At 45.6% G+C, this 21,089-nt stretch overlaps 1 long non-coding RNA gene and 10 other non-coding genes across 24 annotated transcripts; 9 read left to right on the forward strand and 2 right to left on the reverse strand.

Annotated features, from left to right (window-relative positions):
• Nucleotides 1–5,835: 5,835 nt before the first annotated feature.
• LOC115939916 (U2 spliceosomal RNA) lies at nt 5,836–6,018 on the reverse strand. The gene has a single exon (XR_004074691.1). It is a non-coding gene; the product is annotated as a U2 spliceosomal RNA (small nuclear RNA).
• Nucleotides 6,019–9,542: 3,524 nt separating this feature from the next.
• On the reverse strand, nt 9,543–9,727 carry LOC115939915 (U2 spliceosomal RNA). Its single transcript, XR_004074690.2, has one exon. It is a non-coding gene; the product is annotated as a U2 spliceosomal RNA (small nuclear RNA).
• A 3,913-nt stretch (nt 9,728–13,640) lies between these two features.
• On the forward strand, nt 13,641–17,310 carry LOC115939905 (uncharacterized). Of its 14 annotated transcripts, none has more exons than XR_014138512.1 (13): nt 13,641–13,745; nt 14,087–14,138; nt 14,405–14,488; nt 14,712–14,762; nt 15,103–15,137; nt 15,419–15,471; nt 15,558–15,636; nt 15,759–15,802; nt 15,985–16,021; nt 16,238–16,274; nt 16,652–16,745; nt 16,983–17,013; nt 17,195–17,310. It is a non-coding gene; the product is annotated as an uncharacterized LOC115939905 (long non-coding RNA). The 14 variants fall into 14 exon arrangements; XR_014138514.1 differs by having other exon boundaries at nt 16,701–16,745; XR_004074678.2 differs by having other exon boundaries at nt 13,644–13,745; nt 15,325–15,471.
• Nucleotides 14,209–14,283, forward strand: LOC115939908 (small nucleolar RNA SNORD26). Its single transcript, XR_004074683.1, has one exon. It is a non-coding gene; the product is annotated as a small nucleolar RNA SNORD26 (small nucleolar RNA).
• On the forward strand, nt 14,565–14,637 carry LOC115939907 (small nucleolar RNA SNORD27). Its single transcript, XR_004074682.1, has one exon. It is a non-coding gene; the product is annotated as a small nucleolar RNA SNORD27 (small nucleolar RNA).
• LOC115939906 (small nucleolar RNA SNORD28) lies at nt 14,960–15,034 on the forward strand. The gene has a single exon (XR_004074681.1). It is a non-coding gene; the product is annotated as a small nucleolar RNA SNORD28 (small nucleolar RNA).
• LOC115939912 (small nucleolar RNA SNORD22) lies at nt 15,515–15,640 on the forward strand. Its single transcript, XR_004074687.2, has one exon. It is a non-coding gene; the product is annotated as a small nucleolar RNA SNORD22 (small nucleolar RNA).
• Nucleotides 15,846–15,912, forward strand: LOC115939917 (small nucleolar RNA SNORD29). Its single transcript, XR_004074692.2, has one exon. It is a non-coding gene; the product is annotated as a small nucleolar RNA SNORD29 (small nucleolar RNA).
• Nucleotides 16,090–16,159, forward strand: LOC115939909 (small nucleolar RNA SNORD30). Its single transcript, XR_004074684.1, has one exon. It is a non-coding gene; the product is annotated as a small nucleolar RNA SNORD30 (small nucleolar RNA).
• LOC115939910 (small nucleolar RNA SNORD31) lies at nt 16,441–16,509 on the forward strand. Its single transcript, XR_004074685.1, has one exon. It is a non-coding gene; the product is annotated as a small nucleolar RNA SNORD31 (small nucleolar RNA).
• On the forward strand, nt 16,787–16,911 carry LOC115939911 (small nucleolar RNA SNORD22). Its single transcript, XR_004074686.1, has one exon. It is a non-coding gene; the product is annotated as a small nucleolar RNA SNORD22 (small nucleolar RNA).
• Nucleotides 17,311–21,089: the final 3,779 nt, after the last annotated feature.

Here is a 21,089-nt window from a genome sequence, read left to right on the forward strand (position 1 = left end):
GACTGCTTCTGGCCCAGTTAAACACTGCATTAGTTAGGGGCGCCTGGGTGGCTCACTTGTTAGGCGTCTGGCTTCGGCTCAGGTCATGATCCCAGGGTCCTGGGATCGAGCCTGGCATCAGGCTCCCTGCTCAGTGGGAAGCCTGCTTCTCCCTCTCCCACTCCCCCTGCTTGTATTCCCTCTCTTGCTATGTCTCTCTCTGTCAAATAAATAAATAAAATCTTTAAAAAAAAAAAAAAAAGACTGCATTAGTAAGGGGGAAAAAAAATGGAGGGGCGCCTGGGTGGCTCAGTCGGTTAAGTGTCTGACTCTTGGTTTCTGCTCAGGTCATGATCTCAGGGTCATGATATCAGGTCATGAGACGGAGTCCGGAATCGAGCCCCAAGTTGGGCTCCCCATTCAACAGGGAGTCTGCTTGAGAGTCTCTCTCTCTCTCTCCCTTTACCCAAGTAAATAAATAAAATCTTTAAAATAAATAAAAATAAAAGAAATAATGGAACATCCATATGATGAAATCCTATGCCTCTGAAAACAAATGTTCTGTAAAATGCTATGGAACGTACACAGTGTGCTACCTTTTGTGTAAGGAAGGGAGTGTGTGTTTGTGTGTATTATTTTCTTGAGTGACAAAAGAAAGATAAACCAAAAGCCAATATAAAATGGTCACCTATAGTGGAAGGAAAAAACAAGAAGGAAGCAGGGGATGTCAAATAAGCATATGAAAATATGCTTTAGGGAATTGCAATTTAAACAACAACGATAGGACGCCTGGGTGGCTCAGTCGTTAAGCATCTGCCTTCGGCTCAGGTCATGATCCCAGGGTCCTGGGATCGAGTCCCACATCAGGCTCCTTGCTCAGTGAGGAGCCTGCTTCTCCCTCTCCCTCTGCTGCTCCCCCTGCTTGTGCTCTCTCTCTCTCTGACAAATAAATAAAAATCTTTTTTAAAAAATGCATTTAAAAAATAAATAAATAAATAAAACAATGATATACCACTACACATGCATCAGAATGGCTAAAATCCAACACACCGAAAACTCAAAGGACGTAATGTAAAAGACACTCTCATTCATTTCTGGTAGGAACATGAGATGGTACAGCTACTGTGGAAGATAGTTTGACAGTTTTTTTACAAAACTAAACATACTTTTACCATATGATCCAGAAATCATATCCCCTTGGTATTTACCCAAATGAGTTGAAAAATTATGTCCACACAAAAACCTGCACACAGATGTTGATAGCAGCTTTTTTCATCATTGCTAAAACTTGGGAGCATCCAAGATATACTTCAGTAGGTGAACAGATAAAGAAACTGTGGTACATCCAGACAATGGAATATTATTCAGTTCAATAACAAGAAATGAGCTATCAAGCCATGAAAATACAGGGAGGAATCTTTTTTTATATATATAAAGATTTATTTATTTATTTATTTATAAGAGACAGAGAGAGAGAGAGAGGCAGAGGGAGAAGCAGGCTCCCCGCTGAGCAGGGAGCCCGATGCGGGACTCGATCCCAGGACCCTGGGATCACGACCTGAGCCGAAGGCAGACGCTTAACCATCTGAGCCACCCAGGCGCCCCAGGGAGGAATCTTAAATGCATATTTCTAAGTAGAAGAAGCAAATATGAAAAGGCTACATACTGTATGATTCCAACTATATGACATTCTGGAAAAGGCAAAACTATGGAGATAGTAGAAAGATCAGTGGTTGCCAGGAGTTGGGGAGGGAGGGAGGGAGGGAGAGAGGGCTGAGTAAGTGGAGCATAGGGGATTTTTAGGGCCATGAAACTATTCTGTATCATTGTAATGATGGATACATGTCATTATACATGTGTCAAACCCCACAGAATGTACAACACAAAGAACAAACCTTAATGGAAACCATGGTCTTTAGTTAATAATAATGTATCAATATTGGCTCATCAATTATAAGAGGTGTACTTCACTAATGCAAGATGTTAGTAATAGCAGAAGGGGTGGGGGCCGAAGGGAGGGTAAGGAAGTATACAGGAACTCCATTCTTTCTAACCATTTTTCTGTAAACTTAAAATTGCTTTCAAAAAAATAAAATATATTAAACAAATAAATAAAATAAAGGTGTTGACTACAGAGGAAACTAAAACTCAGAAGTTTAAGGAAAATGGGGTACCTGGCTGGCTCACTTGGTAGAGCACGTGACTCCTGATCTCGGGATTGGGAGTTTGAGCCCCATGTTGGGTGTACAGATTACTTTTTTTTTTTTTAAAGATTCCATTTATTTATTTGAGAGAGAGAGAATGAGAGAGAGCACATGAGAGGGGGGAGGGTCGGGAGGGCCAGAGGGAGAAGCAGGCTCCCCGCCGAGCAGGGAGCCCGATGCGGGACTCGATTCCGGGACTCCAGGATCATGACCTGAGCCGAAGGCAGTCGCTCAACCAACTGAGCCACCCAGGCGCCCGGGTGTACAGATTACTTAAAAATAAAAATTTTAAAAAGTTTAAATTAAAAAAAAGTTGAAGGAAAATGGATCTTCTAGCAAGTTTAGAACAAAGACTCCCTTTCATCCTCAAATTAGAAAGCAGCATTAGAACTGATTAGCCAGTTTCTTTAAAATAGTACTATCAGTAATTTTTTTTAAAATTCCAGTATAGCCAACATACAGTATTATATTAGTTTCAGGTGTACGATATAGTGATTTAACACTTCCATACATCGCCCAGTGCTCATCAGACAAGGGCACTTCTTGATCCCCATCCCCTGTTTCACCCATCCTCCCACCTACCTCCCCTCTGGTAACTACCAGTTTGTTCTCTATAGTTAAGAGGTCTGTTTCTTGGTTTGTCTGTTTTTTCCCCTTTGCTCATCTGTTGTTGTTGTTTTTTCTCTCAAATTCCACATATGAATGAAATCATATGGTATCTGTCTGGGGCGCCTGGGTGACTCAGTTGGTTAAGTGTCTGACTTTGGCTGAGGTCATGATCTCAGGGTCCTAGGATCAAGCCCCACATCGGGCTCCCTGCTCAGTGGGGAGTCTGCTTCTCCCTCTCCCTTTGCCTCCCCTGCCCAACACTCATGCTCTCTCTCTCAAATAAATAAAAATCTTAAAAAAAAAAGAGGGGCGCGTGGGGGGCTCAGTTGAGCGGCTGCCTTCTGCTGGGGTCATGATCTTGGAGTCCTGGGATGGGCTCCCTACTCAGCAGGGAGCCTGCTTCTCCCTCTCCTGCTCCCCTGCTTGTGCTCACGCTCTCTCTCTCTGTCAAATGAATAAATAAAATCTTTTTCTTTTAAAGAAAGAAATCATATGGTATTTGTCTTTCTCTGACTTAGATCGCTCAGCATAATACTCTCTAGCTCCATCCACAGTGTTGCAAATGGCAAGATTTTGTTCTTTTTTATGCCTGAATAATATTCCATTGTGTATATAGACCACATCTTCTTTATCCATTCATCTGTCGATGGACACTTGAACGGCTTCCATAATTTGGCTATTGTAAATAAGGGTGCTATAAATATAGGGGTGCATGTATCCCTTTGAATAGGTTTTTGTATTCGGGGAGGTAAATACCCAGCAGTGCAATTACTGGACCGTAGGGTAGTTCTATTTTTAACTTTTTGAGGAACCTCCATACTGTTTTCCACAGTGGCTGCATCAGTTTGCATTCCCACCAACAGTGCAAGAGGGTTCCTGTTTTTCCACACTTGTTGCTTCCTGTGTTATTGATTTTTGCCATTCTGACAGGTGTGAGGTGGTATCTCATTGTAGTTTTGATTTGCGTTTCCCTCATAATGAGTGATGTTGAGCATCTTTTCATGTGTCTGTTGGCCATCTGAATATCTTCTTTGGAGAAATGTCTGTTCATGTCTTCTGCCCATTTTTAATTGGATTATTTGTTTTAGAGGTGTTAATTTGTAAAGTTCTTTATGTATTTTGGATACTAATCCTTCTTGGATATGTCATTTGCAAATACCTTCTCCTATTCAGTTGGTTGCCTTTTAGTTTTGTTAATTGTTTCCTTCACTTCTGCATAGAAGCTTTTTATTTTGGGGCGCCTGGGTGGCTCAGTCGGTTAAGCGACTGCCTTCGGCTCAGGTCATGATCCTGGAGTCCTGGGATCGAGTCCCGCATCGGGCTCCCTGCTCAGCAGGGAGTCTGCTTCTCTCTCTGACCCTCCTCCCTCTCGTGCTCTCTGTCTCTCAATCTCTCTCGCAAATAAATAAATAAAATCTTTAAAAAAAAAAAAAAAGAAGCTTTTTATTTTGATGAGGTCCTAATAGTTTATTTTTGCTTTTATTTCCCTTGTCTAAGGAGACATATCTAGAAGAAACGTTGTTATGGCCAATGTCAGAGACTTTACTGCCTGTGCTCTCTTCTAGAATTTTTATGGTTTCAGGTCTCACATTTAGTTTATTATCAGTAATTTACAAACACTTTTATAGGTAACTAACATTCAATTTGCAAGAAAAATTAAGACCTAAATGTTTTTCTCTACTTACAGAAAAATTCTGTACGGAAAAATCAAGTTGAGGGGCGCCTGGCTGGCTCAGTCAGTAGAGCATGCAACTCTTGATCTTGGGGTTTTAGGTTCAAGCCCCATGTTGTGTGTAGAGATTACTTAAAAGATAAAATCTTTAAAAAGGGGGCGCTTGGGGACGCCTGGGTGGCTCAGTTGGTTGGGCGGCTGCCTTCGGCCCAGGTCAGGATCCCAGGGTCCAGGGATCGAGTCCCACATCGGGCTCCTTGCTCGGCGGGGAGCCTGCTTCTCTCTCTCTCTCCCTCTGCTTGTGCTCTCACTGTCAAATAAATAAAATCTTAAAAAAAAAAAAAGGGGGGCTCAGTCGGTTAAGCGGCTGCCTTCGGCTCAGGTCATGATCCCAGGGTTCTGGGATCGAGCCCCACGTCGAGCTCCCTGCTCAGCGGGGAGCCCGCTTCTCCCTCTCCCTCTGCCTGCCACTCTGCCTACTTGTGCTCTCTCTCTATCTCTCTGTCAAATAAATAAATAAAATCTTTAAGAAAAAATCTTTTAAAAAAAGAAAAATCAAACTGAATCTGCAAATTATTAGAATAAGAGCTCAATAAAAACTAGACACAAAACAATTCTGTCTTGTATGCCAGTAGCAAACAACTAGAAAAATGGTTTTTTTAATTGCCATTTATACTAGCAACTGTTAACCTTCAAAATAAAACTGTCAGTTACTTTGCCAGCAAAAATGGGATTATTCAGGAATAGCAGAGAATTGCAATTCAGGATATGTGGGCAATTTGCAACAGTCTATAGAACTGAAAATACTCTTGCTATTATCCAGAAATGTCACTTCTAGATTCATACCCCAGAGAAACTCTCATACATGTGCACAAAGCAACATACAAAAGACTTCACTGTAGCACTTGTTATAGCATTAAATATTTGGTAATCTGAAAAAAGGTCTATCATTAGGGGACAAAATAACTTGTAGAAAATTTCTAAATAGAATACTATAAATAACTAAATCTTAAAGAACCAGGACATAAAAGACAAAATATGCATCAAAAATATAGCATGAAAGGGGCGCCTGGGTGGCTCAGTTGGTTGGGCGACTGCCTTCGGCTCAGGTCATGATCCCGGAGTCCCGGGATCGAGTCCCGCATCGGGCTCCCTGCTCGGCGGGGAGCCTGCTTCTCCCTCTGACCCTCCTCCCTCTCGTGCTCTCTCTCATTCTCTCTCTCGCAAATAAATAAAATCTTAAAAAATATATATATAGCATGAAAGAAAGAGGGGAAACAGCAGATTCACCTTAAATTTTTTTTTCCAAAAACCAAAAGACACAGTGGAATACCAACAGTCTGCATTTTAACTGACAACTATCCCAAAAGAGAGAACCACACCATTCATGGAGGTACTGCGATATCAGATTGGTCTGTGAATTGGATGGAGCCAGCCTCTACTCAATCTCCCTGTTCCAAAAATCCCCTTCATAAAGTATCCTCAGGTAGAGGATTTACGAAATATTAAATGATAATAACACATACTACTCATGATCTTGGACCAAGAAACAAAGAAACAACCTACAATTAAGGTTCCCATCAGAACTTGTTTCCTGAACTTGCACTCAAGGCTATAAAAGCAGGCTTCAAGCTGTCCCTTACAAAATTCCACATCTCAGCTCTTCCAAAAACCAGTCTAACCCTTCCCCGGAAGAACTTCCCAATGGCATATTCCTCCACGGTTCAGGAAATAAGGAAATTCTCTTCTCAAATTGAATTTTTCGCAAAGGTGAATGCCCTCCTCCCAGTTCCCAGCAGAGAACCGGTCAATTGCGTATACCTTCTCCTCCGCAAATGGAGGCAGTGCCTTTCGCTGCCAGGAGAGGGCAGACGCTGCTCCTATCCTCGAAGAGCTTCCTTTGGCGAGGAAGCTGTCTACAGTTCAAGTATTTCTCCTAACAACCTCTTCTGGAGCTTACTTCATAGCATGGGGCAGGCAATCAATGAATTACAGTGTCATGCCTTGTTCTACACGATGGGGATAAAATAAATTATACAGACATGATTTCTGCTCTCAGGGAGTTTATGTGGGTAAGGGGTGAAGTAGAACAAGAGAAGGAACGCAGTAGTGATACTAAAACTGAAAAACAGGGGCGCCTGGGTGGCTCAGTCGTTAAGCGTCTGCCTTAGGCTCAGGTCATGATCCCAGGTTCCTGGGAGCGAGCCCCGCATCGGGCTCCCAGCTCAGCAGGAAGCCTGCTTCTCCCTCTCACTCCCCCTGCTTTTGTTCCCTCTCTCGCTGTGTCTCTCTCTCTGTCAAATAAATAAATAATTTTTTAAAATCTTTAAAAAAAAAATTGAAACAAAAGTGGGCCTTGTTGGCTCTGTCAGGAGGTACAGACTTGAACCTAACTAAGAGCAAAGGAGGAGCACTGAGGATTTTTAGCTGAGATCAGATTTTTCATTTAGAAAAATCACTCTGGGGCGCCTGGGTGGCTCAGTCGTTAAGCGTGTGCCTTCGGCTCAGGTTGTGATCCCAGGGTACTGGGATCGAGTCCCACATCAGTCTCCCTGCTCGGCGGGAGGCCTGCTTCTCCCTCTCCCATTCCCCCTGCTTGTGTTCCTGCTCTCGCTATTTCTCTCTCTGTCAAATAAATAAATAAAATCTTTTAAAAAAAAAAAAAAGAAAGAAAAATCACTCTGGGCACCTGGGTGGCTCAGTGGGTTGAGCGTCTGACTTCAGCTCAGGTCATGATCCCAGAGTCCTGAGATGGAGCCCCACAGCGGGCTCCCTGCTCAGCGGGGAGTCTGCTTCTCCCTCTCTCTCTCTCTCTCTGTGCTCTCTCTCTCTCTTTGAATAAAAATCTTAAAAGAAAGAAAGAAAGGAAGGAAGGAAGAAAGAAAGAAAGAAAGAAAGACCACAAGACTACTCTGGCTATAATGTGGAGAATGGGTTAGAAGGGGGTAATGTCAGGGGCACCTGACTGGCTCAGTCAGTAGAGTATAGGACTCTTGACCTCGGGGTTGTGAGTTCAAGCCCCATGTTGGGTGGAGACTACTTAAAAATAAACTAGAAGAAGAAGCAGCAGAAGCAGAAGGAGTAGGAGGAGGAGGAGGCAAAGTCAGAGCCAGGAAACCAGGTTGGGAATATGTAGCAGAAATCCAGGGAGAATGGCTTAAGCTAGGGTACTGAGAAAGAGGAAAGCAGCTGCTGACATCTAGAAGCTGGCCTGGCACTTACACGAGGCCTTGGTGTTCTCCTGTTGAACATAATTTCAGAACATCAACATAAGACAAGGCCACTCTCTGATCATGATGGGTCAAGTCAAAACAAGCCCATTCTTTTTTTTTTTTTAAGATTTTATTTATTTATTTGAGAGAGAGAGAATGAGAGAGAGCACATGAGAGGGGGGAGGGTCAGAGAGAGAAGCAGACTCCCTGCCAAGCAGGGAGCCCGATGCGGGACTCGATCCAGGGACTCCAGGATCATGACCTGAGCCGAAGGCAGTCGCTTAACCAACTGAGCCACCCAGGCGCCCAAAACAAGCCTATTCTATAATCACGTCTGAACACAGAAAAAAACATGAACATTGTCCAAATCACAAAAGTCCAAACAGCTCCCTATCCTGGCTACTATGAGTGACTGTTGCTTCTTCACCAATCCTAGGTTAGCCTCATCGACTATAGTTTTCCCTCCTTCTAGGTAAGACTTATTAAGATACCCAATAATAAAATGATGCCACTTCCTGAAAACATCAAATCCAGAGTAAAAAAGTAAAAAAGTAAAGCCTCACTTGTTTAAACCCTCCCCAAAATCACCTAACACAAGCCCAGATCCTACAATAAGTTCTTTCTAACACCCTCCTACTGAGACACCCTGCGGTTTCCCCTGGTGTGGGTTCTTCCTCACTGTAACAAGTAATAAACCCAAGTTGCTCCAATACAAATACGTTCCTGGCAGTCTTTGGCTGGAGAGCATTTACAGTGCATCAGCTCTGGAGATAATGATCACACTCTGGCTTAGACAATTGAGCAAGAGAGGGCACACTGGAGAAGGAACAGATTTGTAGGAAAAGACGACGAATTCAGTTTTGGACAAGTGGAGCTGTTTATGGGCAATCCCAATGAAGATGTCTGGCAGACCATTAGATACAAGGTGTGCAGTTCAGAAGATCGTGGGTTGAGATGATGTTGGGGACACGGCAGCATATATATGGTAAATGAGGCCAAGATGATGGGTAAGTTGGTCTAGGCAGAGCATAGTGAATGAGAAAACAAGTGGACCTGGGGCAGAGCCCTGAAGAATGTGTAGGGATAGATAGTGAAAATAGCCAAGAAGCAAGAGGAGACCCAGGAGAGGGCAGGGTCCCAGAAAGCAAGGGTTGAGAACACTTCAGGAAGAAGGGCAGGTCAACAGTGTCAAATGCTACTGAGAGGTCGAGAAAGATGGAAGTATTGGGGCACGTGGCTGCTTCAGTGGTGGACTGTGCTACTCCTGATCTTGGGGTTGTGAGTTCCAGCCCCACTTTGGGTGTGGAGATTACTTTAAAAGGGGGGGGGGGCTGTGCCCCTCCCCTCCGCTCATGCTCTGTCTCTCACTTTCTCTCTCTCTCAAATAAATGAATAAAATCTTATTTTTTTAAAAAGATTTTATTTATTTATTTGTCAGAGAGGAAGAGAGAGACAGAGAGAGAGAGAGCACAAGCAGGGGGAACAGCAGGCAGAGGGAGAAGCAGGCTTTCCGCTGAGCAGAGAGCCCGAGGCGGGGCTCAATGCCAGGACCCTGGGATCATGACATGAGCGGAAGGCAGACGCTTCACGACTGAACCACCCAGGTGTCCCTCAAATAAATAAATAAAATCTTAAAAAAAGAGATGGAACTATCTTCTGGGATTAAGTGAATGAGGTCAGTAGTGGCCTCGTGGAGGGGAGGGTACAGGAGCTAGAGTGCAATGGGTTAAGGAGAGAATGGGAAGAAAGGACATCCCTGGAATGGGGACGGGTCAGTTTCAGAGACTTCTACTTTGTCTTTACCACTGTGATAGCTCTTTTTCCCAGGCCAAAGGCCTGATGTGGGATTACTCTAACTCCAAGTATATCAACCCCATTAAACACCCAAGGACCAGGGAAACGATGCATCGAGTACACAAAGCAAGCTCCTATTCCAGCTCCCACTCCAAAAATCAATGGAATACATTGTCCTGGGATAGAGGACGTATCAGATGTTAAACTGATAAGAACAGATACCACACTTGATCTTAGCCAAAAGGCCGAGAATTGATACTACCTGTATCAACTCCCCATCGTGCCTTCCGTCCCAAACCTTCCTCCCTCCGGTCTACAAATAAAGCACGTGAGCCTGTCCTTATACTCTTCAACATCCTCGTCTCCCCTGAGACCAGGCTAATCCTTCCAATGTCACACTTTACCACAATCCAGATAATTCTGTTATCAAATTGGGACTGTTTCTCCACCAAGGTTACTAGCAGGTCTCCCAATTCCTGGCAAAACAGTGGTAATCTGCATATCCTCCTCCTCCCTTAAGGGAGGCAGTGCCTCTTGCAGCCACGTGGGGGCAGGGTTGCTCCCTGAGGAAACTTGCCAGACCTCTAAGCAAGGCGCTCATACCATATGTAGGGCAATGAATTGAGGCTGGAAAAAGGTCATTCCAAATTTATGGAGATAAACTAATATATATTGAATCCTTCTTAGTGTCTTGCATTCTGCCAGGCAACAAGGACACAGTGATGATTTACACAGGCATGAACCTAAAAGAGTTAAAATGGGAGGCAGGGTAGATCAGGCTTGGGGAGGGAGAAGTGGTTAAAAAAAAAAATTGCAGGGGCGCCTGGGTGGCTCAGTTGGTTAAGTGACTGCCTTCGGCTCAGGTCATGATCCTGGAGTCCCAGGATCGAGTCCCGCATCGGGCTCCCTGCTCGGCAGGGAGTCTGCTTCTCCCTCTGACCCTCCTCCCTCTCATGCTCTCTGTCTCTCATTCTCTCTCTCTCAAATAAATAAAATAAAATCTTTAAAAAAAAAAAATTGCCAAGGAAAGCAGGGGTCCTGATGGCTATATTGATGGTCTGGTCTTTAGCCTAAAGACTATGGAAGGGCACTGAAGGATTATGAGCTGAGAAGTGAGACTTTTTTTTTTTTAACTTTTTTCTTCTTTTTTTTTAAAGATTTTATTTATTTGACAGAGAGAGACACAGCCAGAGAGGGAACACAAGCAGGGGGAGAGGGAGAGGGAGATGCAGGCTTCCTGCCGAACAGGGAGCCCGATGCAGGGCTCGATCCCAGGACCCTGGGATCATGATCTGAGCTGAAGGCAGACGCCCAACGACTGAGCCACCCAGGTGCCCCTGAGAAGTGAGACTTGACCACAAATGTTTTATTTGGAAAGATCTCTCTGCTACAAGGTAGAGAATGGATTGATTAAAAGGGAGGAAATCAGAGCCAGGGAGCCAGATTAAATTTGTTGTAAAAACCACAGGAAAGGGGGGGCGCCTGGATGGCTCAGTCGTTGAGTGGCTGCCTTCGGCTCGGGTCATGGTCCTGGTGTCCTGGGATCGAGCCCCGCATCGGGCTCCCTGCTCCGCGGGAAGCCCGTTTCTCCCTCTCCCACTCCCCCTGCTTGTGTTCCCTCTCTCACTGTGTCTCTCTCTGTCAAATAAATAATAAAATAAAAAATAATAAAAATTAAAAAAAACACAGGAAAGGGGTGCCTGGATGGCTCAGTTGGTTAAGCATCTGCCTTCAGCTCAGGTCATAATCTCGGGGTCCTGGGATGGAGCCCTGGATCAGGCTCCCTGATCAGTGGAGAGCCTGCTTCTCCCTCTCTCTCTGCTGCTCCCCTGCGCGCGCAAGCTCTCTGTCTAATGAATAAATAAAACCTTTTTAAAAAAAGATTTTATGCAACCTACTAATGAGAGAAAAAATAAGATTTAAGACTTGTTCAAAAGAAAATTCTAGGAAAGGAGTATTTTAGAGTCCATCCATCAAGAATGCTGATATGAATTAATTTGTTCATAGGTAGATATAAAACTGGCTAATGTCACACAAGGATATCAAAGAATTATAAAATAACCAAATCAAGAGCAAATAGGAAGTCCAACAAAAGTGCACACTCCCTAGAAAATCAGATAACCCCCAGGGTGTGTTGGCCCAGTTTACAACATCAAAAGGACACCAAACAATAACTTGCCTCTTTCCAACTTTTGGAAACATCCATACACTTCCTTTCTGTTCCAGCTCCAAGCCTGTGCTCAATTTTTTTTTTTTAAATAATAGTCTTTTTTTTTTTTTAAAGATTTTTGTTTATTTTTATTTATTTGACAGAGAGAGAGAAACAGCATGAGAGGGGATAGGGTCAGAGGGAGAAGCAGGCTCCCCGCTGAGCCGGGAGCCAGATGTGGGACTCGATTCCTGGACTCCGGGATCATGACCCGAGCCAAAGGCAGTCGCTTAACCAACTGAGCCACCCAGGCGCCCTCAAATTTTTTTTTTAATATTTTATTTATTTATTTGACAGAGAGAGACACAGCTAGAGAGGGAACACAAGCAGGGGGAGTGGGAGAGGGAGAAGCAGGCTTCCTGCGGAGCAGGGAGCCCGATGTGGGGCTCGATGTGGGCTCTCGATCCCAGGACCCTGGGATCATGACCTGAGCCGAAGGCAGACACTTAACGACTGAGCCACCCAGGTGCCCCTTGTTACAACTTTTCAATCATGTATTTGAACAAGCAATTAATATTTGCTGAGTAAATAAATTTATTTGTCCCTAAATGTATTCAAACTGGAATTCTCTCGTTGTGAATACTTGTTATGTTACCCTGGGACACACATAGGGACAACGTTGCCCCTGAAAGAGTGACAATTGGTTTGGCAGGGGGAGGGGCAGAAAAATCTTAGATATTAAAGAGGTTTCTGGCCCACCAAAGGGCCATCGTACATAAGCAGATATGCAGTATATCAGTGGTATTAAAATTTCATGAGTGGGATTGGAGGGGGAAATGTCTTTTTAAGGCTCCTGGGGAGGAGGAGACGATAATGAAAAAAAGACTGAGAAACAGGACCCAGGGATCATTCCATTTGTTTCCTGTGCATTTGCCTGCTCCCTGACTACCTTGAGCAGGAACTGTGAGATGAGAGCAGTAAAGCATAGTGGTCAGAAGTGCGGGCATGGAATCTGACTGCCTGGATTTGCAGACTGCTTGCCTCTGATATCTCTTAAATGGATAATACCCAGCAAGTTACTTAACCTCCCTAGACCTCAGTCTCCTCATCTGTAACATTACCTTAATACCTTCCTCCCCGGGTTGCAGTATTAGGTGAGGTCATACAGCGGAGCACATAGTCAGAGCTTAGGCAATGTTTCTAAAACCTGCAAGTACACTAGGTGCTTACCGCAAACTACTGATGAACCAAGCCAATTGGTCTTAACGGTCTAGAGGTGACTGGAACCACCTTGACGATCAGGTGGGAGATGCAGGCAGCTCCGTAAGAACTCTTTACACCTAGGGTCCCTTATCTATAAAATGGGCTATCTAGGGATTTGGGAGAACTAATCAATTCGTGTAGTGTGCTTAAAACAGTGCTTCCAATGATAGCGAATATTAGCCCAACTACAAGCCAAGCTCCTAGCGACAGCGGACTAGACAGCAGGTCATAGGTGGCCGCTCAGGAAAAATCAGACCCTGTCAGAAGACTCAAGCAAAGCACTTACGGCCTGATTCACTTTCCCGAAATGGCTCCATGCAAAGGACCTCCCCCAAGCCGCCCGCTAAGCAGGGACCCTGCGCACCAGTCCTGGAATGCGCCTGGGCGGCAGGCGTGGGACCGCGATGACACGGGTCGAGGCTGCAGGAGGTTCGGGATCCGTGGAGGCGGAGCCTGCACACCTGTTGAGGGTGTGTATGTAAGTAAGGGCAGTGCTCAGGGAAGGGTGTGGGGGCAGGCAGCGGTGACGGAGGCAGAGGGTCGCCCACCACCGGTGCGAAGCCAAGGCCTCCGCGCTCTCGTCCCAGAGAAAGCCTGGGGTACAGAGCCCCCGCCGCCAGACAGGAGCGCCTGCGCGCTTCCCTAAAGCGCAGGCGCGTCTTTTTCGCGCCCCAGCTCCTGAAGGCGCGAACGGCACTCCCCCCTTCCCTGGAATTCTTTACCCACAACTCCCCGGGCTCGCGCGCCCTCTCCTTATGCGCCTGCGCCCGCCATAGTCCCACCCCCAAATCCCGTGGGCCTCTGCGAGGTGGTATTTAAGTATGTCGCTACAGCCCTTCGGTCTCATTTTTCCGCGGCGTTCGGTGAGTAGAACCTTACTTGTTTTATTTTCTTAAACCAAGTGAGCGTAGCACGCCTGAGCATTTAGGTTGCACTTATTGGTTGGCGGGGGAGGGTAAGATCTCGGCCATAGCCTTGAATCCACGAAGCAGCAGCGCAGCTTTGTGAAGGACAAAATGGCGATGGCGGGCCGTAGCGGCGGCCCTCTCTGTGATGAGAACCTTTTCACAGACCTGTACTGAGTTCCGTGAGGATAAGACTCTCTGAGGAGACGGGCCTTGCATAGCGGAAGTCCAACACAGTCGTAGCTCCGGAAACAGCGATTGTGAAATCACGAATGTTGATTTACTGTCCTCGTCTGCAGGGTTCGGGCGCACTTTGAACGCTGAAGAATGGAGAGGAGCCGACTTGTTAGGGTGAGTGTTTACGGCCATCCTTTACCACTGTTCCTCCGTTGTGGAGTTTACGCAAGTCCAGTGGGATGTGCTACGGGGATGATACTTAAAATTGAACTCTCTCTTTCTGATGGATAGTGGAGAAAACATAAAAATTCTGAGTAGCACCATCCCGCAGCAAACGCTTGGGGTTTTAGCGCGGAGGTGTTAGGGCACAGACGTGAGACAGACTGCAAGGTGTGGAACTAAGTGAGGGGTGCGCCTCGTTTTTGTTTTGTTTTTTTCAGATGTGGTTCAGCTCAAAAGACCTTACAGGTTGGAGGATGGGACAAGACTTGTCGTGCAAACTAGGTATTACGGTAATGCTCCAGGTGGGTAGGCAGTGATTTCCGCAGGTGTGGGTGGGCACAGTGTCTAGGTGGGGTTCTTGTTCAAATTGTGCTGACCACTCCATGATGAACATAAAAAAAGACAAGCATATGGCTGAACTAAAAGTGATGTCATCTTCCTACTGAGAAGTGGGCCAAGAGTACTCAAGGGTCTGTGAGTGATTATTCTTAGGTACATATATAATGCCTTCCTTTTCTGTTTTAGCATCTCATTACTAGGCCTGAGGAATCCAACTGCCTCCCAGGGTGAATACAGGTAATGAATTGTTCAGATGGGGGATTGGAGTGTTGTCCGGTTTTGCCTGCAACCAGGAGAGCAAATGGCCAGTGGAGCAGCATTGCCTTTTTGCTCCTTCAGCTTGTTCTCTTGTAATGACTTTGCTGTGGGGGGAGAGAGCAGCCTAACAGTACAGTTCTTGTGAGGGTGTGCTCTCCCTCACCCATATGTCAACTGTCAGATGATTTGAATAGATATGCTGATCCTCTGTGAGGTGTGACAATTAATAGCATGTTAGAGTTCTGATGGCAGTTTCTGTTAATGAAGAAACTTTATTCCGTTTTATATTTTCAGATAATCATTTGTTCCCCTTTTGCAGGTTGTCCTGATGGTGACACATTCCTCTATCTTAAAGTAAGTAGCTTCTCCTAATACTGATTAGCATATGTGTGAATTCGTTTTCCAAAGGATGATTTCATTGTGGGTGTTTTGTTGTGACCAGACATTTCATTGACCCATATAGGTTTCTGGTTCTTGTAGTGATGTTTCTTGATCTGTTTCTTCTGAGCAGCTTTATTTTTTTTATTTTTATTTTACATAGGCTCCATGCCCAACGTGGGGCTCAAACTCATGACCTCGAGTCGAATGCTCCACCAACTGAGCCAGCCAGGCGTCTCTTGATCAATTTCTTGTAGATGTTCATTGATGATTCTGCCCAGGGTTGAGCTTTCGGAGAGCGTTAAGGATGGTGAGTACTTGTAACCTTAGTGGTTGTGGCTTGCCAGAGTATGTGCCAGTGAGGAAAGCAAGCATCCTGTCTTACCCCTGTTCCAGCCCCAGAGCCAGTAATGGTGAACCCACTGGGGCTAACTGGGAGAAAGGATGAGAATTTGTTCGTAAGGAACTGTCTGAGGTAGGGTGTATGCCTGTCAATAGCATCTGCTTGGCTTTTCTTAGTTTAAATCCATTAATCATAGTTGGAATGGATGTGGCTGTTTTAGATCCTTCACTTAATTATGTAATCTTCTCTTTCAGGAGCAGCTTGTTCTGTGTGCTGCCCAAAAGCCTCGAGTTAACAGGTTAGTGGATTAATGTCTGTGGCTCATGCCACCAAATAGGCAGTTTCCATGATGAATCAAACTAGCTCACTATGACCTACACAATGAAAATAAGTGAACACCTGAGAAACTGGAGAAGGCAGGAGTGGAGGGATGCTATGTGGAAGGGCTTTTTATCCACCTATGTTTTTGTCTTTCTCTAGGTGCTGTTAACCCATTAACCTGCTTGTTTGCGCAAAGGTGAGTTGTTTCCGTATGTGGTTCATGGAGCATATTGGGTAGAAAAAAATACCCTTTCGAGGGTATAAATGCATGATGACTTACATGGAATCTCGTTCGGCTGATAACTTGCTGTTGAGACTCGGAAATCTGATTTTCCTAGGAATGATAGTTTAAGCAAGAACAACTTCTATTGTTGGACGTAAGCATTACTGACTCTGTTCTTAATCGTTTCAGGTCCAGTGCCTTATGTGGAGCCCAGGAATGATTTGAGGTAAATACCTTTGTAACATCACTTAGCTGCTATATAGAATTCGCCGGGTGTTTTTAGGGGGGGTGTGTGTTGGGTGGCACTTGCCTGGGTAGCTGTAAGAAGACCTTACTGGCTCACTCCAGAGTCTTGTCTGTGGCCATTCTGAACCACCTACAACAAGCTCTCCCTCACCAGTGATGAATTCAATACCGCCCCAGTCTGATCATTGTGACTGAAAGGTATTTTCTGAGCTGTGAGCTTGCCTTGGAACGAAGTGACAACAGTAGTTTATCAACTGGCTTCAAGCCAATAGGAAGTTCTGGGGACTACCTGGTGGTTACTGTAAAATAGGCATTCTGAAACCTACAAAGCTTTTACAGATGTGCTTTTGCTCTCAGCAATAGGGACCGGAGATGTTTGAGAGGCTTAGTTCTCAATCTTCTGCAGGAACCCTCAGCCGTTTTTCTGCTTAGCTCCAGTCTGAAGTCAGAGGTGAGTAAATCTAGGTGGTGCAGGGTAGCCCAAACTAGAACTCCCAGTGAAGAAACAGTCACATGTCTTACCTCCTGTCCTAGTCCCAGAGCCTGTAAAGGTGAACCCACTGGGGCTGGCTGGGGGAAAAGAGGAAGCTTGTTCCAGAAGGAACTGTCTGAGGGATCATAAGGGATTTCTAAATATGGGAAAGGGAATAAATCACTTGCTGAAGTCGATTGTATATTTGTGTTCCAGGTGTGAAAAAAGAACAAGGCCCATATCACAGGTATGCATCTGTTCAAATATTGGTGTTTAATATTTAATAGACTAAGATAAACAGAAAAGTATACCTGGAAACAAGCTTTTTAACGTGAACTAGTTTAAAGGGTAGCCCCTTATAAACTCAACATAATACATTCTTACCTAATAAGGAGGCTCACTTTTTTTTTCCTTTTGTTCCTGTACAGGAATCCACTTCTTCAGGGATACCAAAAGGAAGTCTTCAGGTCATTTTTTGTACAACCTAGCTGTGGAAATTAGCATACAGTTGTTTCAGCCTTTCTAAATAAAAGTTTAACCTTCATTGTTGTTTATGTGTTTGAGTGTCTAGGTGGGCAGAAGGAAATAATCCTCGGGAATTTGCCCTTGTCAGCATTGTTCTGTTTAGTGTGGCAAGTTGCCTACTGCTGTCCAGCTCGGGGAAGCAGTGTTCAAGGAGCCTCAGTAGATCTCCTAAGGTTCACCACCACCTGCCATGTGCCTCACTGTGTGAAATGTCTGCTGGGGTTTGGGTGATAACTTTAGGAGGCTGGAATATGACCCATCAAGGATCCCTTAGACTCAAAAAAAGTGGCTGTCCGATTTTGGTGTTTCACTGCCCTTTTCTGCCCATGAAACTTCAACATGGTCTCTGTGGAGTCTGCTTTTTCTGTAGAATCAGGCCTACAACCCTTGAGTTTCTGTTCCTATAGTGAACCTCTGGGTCTCTACATTCTTTTTCTGGAATGGTCTGCGCTCTTTCATGGAGGTGACTCATTCAGGGACTCTAAGCTCAAAAGTCACTGCTGGGGGCCCCTGGGTAGTTCAGTCAGGTAGGCATCCAACTTGATGTCTCAGGGTCATGAGTTCCAGCCCTGCATTGGGCTTCACCCTGGGCATGGAGCCTACTTACAAGTCAACTGCTAAAAGGCCTACCTTGGCTAATCATTGTCAGTTTATGCTGTTGGTGTAAATATACTTTGATTGGAATGACCCTGCTTGTGTTTGTCTGCCTTCCTTTTTTTTTAAGATTTTATTTGAGAGAGAAAGCACAGCCCAGGAGAGGGGCAGAGGGAGTGGGAGAAGCAGAATCCCTGCTGAGCAGGGAGCTAGATCCCAGAACCTTGGGATCATGACCTGAGTCTAAGGCAGATGCTTAACTGAGCCACCCAGGCTTCCCTCCTTCCATTTGTTCTCTCAGTGGGAAAGTAGAACTTACTCACTTAGGACATCAGTTAGGGGTGCTCTGAACACCTGCATGAATGTGATTTGCAATGAATATCCATCTGTCTCCTTGTGCCATTGTATCGACATAAATTTAGGTAATGGAGTTAAGATCATTAAGATCTTACAAACTTGGGGCGCCTGGGTGGCTCGGTCGTTAAGCGTCTGCCTTCGGCTCAGGTCATGATCCCAGGGTCCTGGGATCGAGTCCCACATCGGGCTCCCTGCTCGGCAAGAAGCCTGCTTCTCCCTCTCCCATTCCCCCTGCTTGTGTTACTGCTCTCGCTATCTCTCTGTCAAATAAATAAATAAAATCTTTAAAAAAAAAGATCTTACAAACCTGGTAATTTCAATGCTTTTTATTTTTTAGAGATACATTTTAGTGTGCGGGGCAGGAGGGGGAGAGAATCCAAGCAGATTCCCCACTGGGCATAGAGCCCAACAGAAGCTGGATCCCAGGACCCCAAGACCTGACTGAGCCACCAGGTGCCCCCAAACCTTGCTTTTTAATTGTCCCTAGGCAAGCTGGCTTTGGGGATGAAGGACAGTAAAGGAAGTCAAAGTAGAAGCACTGTCTGGGGTGACCTTTGTGTGCATAGATCAATGCTTAATCTTTAGAGCAGTTAAACAGTTGCCTCACCTGGAGGCTCAAATCTTCACACTTAGTGAACAACTTATCCCCATCCCCATCCCACCAGGCAATTCTGGTTGACATAAGTAGGTTTGGTTTTTTTAAGATTTTATTTATTTGACACAGACACGACGCGAGAGGGAACACAAGCAAGGGGAGTGGGAGAGGGAGAAGCAGGCTTCCCGTGGAGCAGGGAGCCCAATAGAGGGCTCTATCCCAGGACCCTGGGATCATGAACTGAGCTGAAAGCAGATGCTTAACGACTGAGCCACCCAGGTGCCCTGACATAAGTAGTTTTTATAGTGAACATCCTTCTGTTGCTCAAAATGGGATTCCCATCCATATGTAAAATTTAAAGTATGCATATTATGTCAGAACTATAGGGCAACTTAGGGGCTCCTGGGAGGCTCAGTCGGTTGAGTGTCCGGCTCTTGGTTTTGGCTTGGGTCCTGGTCTTGGGATCCTGGGATCTGCCCTGCTTGGGGCTCTGAGCTGTGCGCTCTGCATGGAGTCTGCTTGAGACTCCCTCACCCTCTACCTCCCCGCCTGCAGCCTCAAATAAAATCTTTTTTAAAAAAAATCATTTAAAAAAACTATAAGGCAACTTAAAGAACATGCTTTTGGGGTGCTTGGGAGGCTCAGTTAAGTATCTGCCTTCAGCTCAGATCATGCTCCCAGAGTCCTGGAATTGAGCCCCAATTTGTCTGGCTCCCTGCTCAACGGGGAGCCTGCTTCTCCCTCTGCCCCTCCTGCTTGTGCGAGCTCGCTCTCACACTTTCTCTCTCTCTCTCCCTCTCCCCCCACCTCAAAATCTTTTTAAAAAATGGATTTTTTGCTCATTAAATGGTAACTATGCAGATCTGAGAGCTGTCAATAACGGTAATTCAGCTATGAAAATGGGTTGCATAAGAAAAAAACATGCAAGTACCCTGAAGGAGGACCAGTTTTAAAGCGGCGGGGGGGGGGGGGGGAGAAACGTGGGGAGGAGCACTAGAAACCCACAATGAGGTTCCGCAAGCAGTGGGACAATCGGCAGAGTGCTAATCTGGAAATACCAGATGAATTGTGTTAAAGCCACAAAGAGGTCAGGTGGAACTGAGACTGACAACTACAAGCAAGTGTGGGGCTTTTAGACCAGCCCCTACATGCAGGACCTCTCCCCCGACTAACCACGGGAGGTAGGTGCCACAAGTATCCTCGGCTGGAGGAGGGACCCCACAAGGAGACAAGGAACTTGCCTGCTATCACAGAGCTAGAAGAGCAGGGGAAGGGGGTGGTCAATAGTTAAAGTCCTAGGTGCTTAACCATTAGGCCAGGCTGTTTTCTCTGGGAGTCTCCAGGACACTGCTGATCTAATCCAGCCTAGGGAAGTTTAGCAAGCAGGTGATGGAACCAAAGCTGGGTCTAAGCCAGCACAGGAGCCAGGCAATATTTAGCAGAAGAGTCTGGTTGACAATGAAACCTTCCAGGAGCACTATTTTCACCATTGGGCAAATGAATTCAAATTCTGGTCCAAGTCGATGGCTACTTTGGCTAAAAGATGAAAGAAATAACAGACAACGTGGAGAAATGGGGGAGAGTGCTGGAATGATTGAGGCCTGGCTCCCCCTTTTCCCGATGCCTCAGACCTCTCCCCTGAGCTTCAGGGGCATCTGCTCACCCCTTGACCTACTTACCTGAAACCCAACTGGACACTGAGACCTTTGATTCCCTGACCTGCTCAGGTCTGCTACACCCAATCCCCTATCTCCCCACCCACTGACAGGCTGCTCTGTCCTGAACCTCGCAGTGTACTCCTCAGAAGAGCCATGGCCTTGCTCTTGCCTTTGTTGACTGCTGTCTGGTTATTTTCTACAGGAAGAGGGAAAGGGAAAATAAGACAGCCAATACATAAGATATTTGAAATTGCACTGTGGTTTTCAACCAGGGGTGATTTTGCCTCCCCTCCCCAGACCACACTTAGCAATCCCTGGAGACATTTTTGATTGTCACAGCTTTGGGGGTGCTATACTACGGCATCCAGTGGGGAGACCCTACAATGCACAGCTCCCTCTCTACCACTCCTCAGTGAATTATTCAGCCCAAAATGCCAGTAGTGCTAAATGCAGACACCCTGAGATTTATGAGAAATGGTGGCAGAGAACAAGACTCTGATTTGGTGAGAAGGTGGCCAGGGAAGGCATCTTGGAGGAGGTGACATTTGACCTAAGATGGGAAAGAGGAGGTGGCGAGATGTGGAGGCTGAGGAA

The sequence above is a fragment of the Leptonychotes weddellii genome, chromosome 11, assembly GCF_054177405.1.
Source record: "Leptonychotes weddellii isolate Sample4059 chromosome 11, ASM5417740v2, whole genome shotgun sequence".
Classification (NCBI taxonomy): domain Eukaryota; kingdom Metazoa; phylum Chordata; class Mammalia; order Carnivora; family Phocidae; genus Leptonychotes; species Leptonychotes weddellii.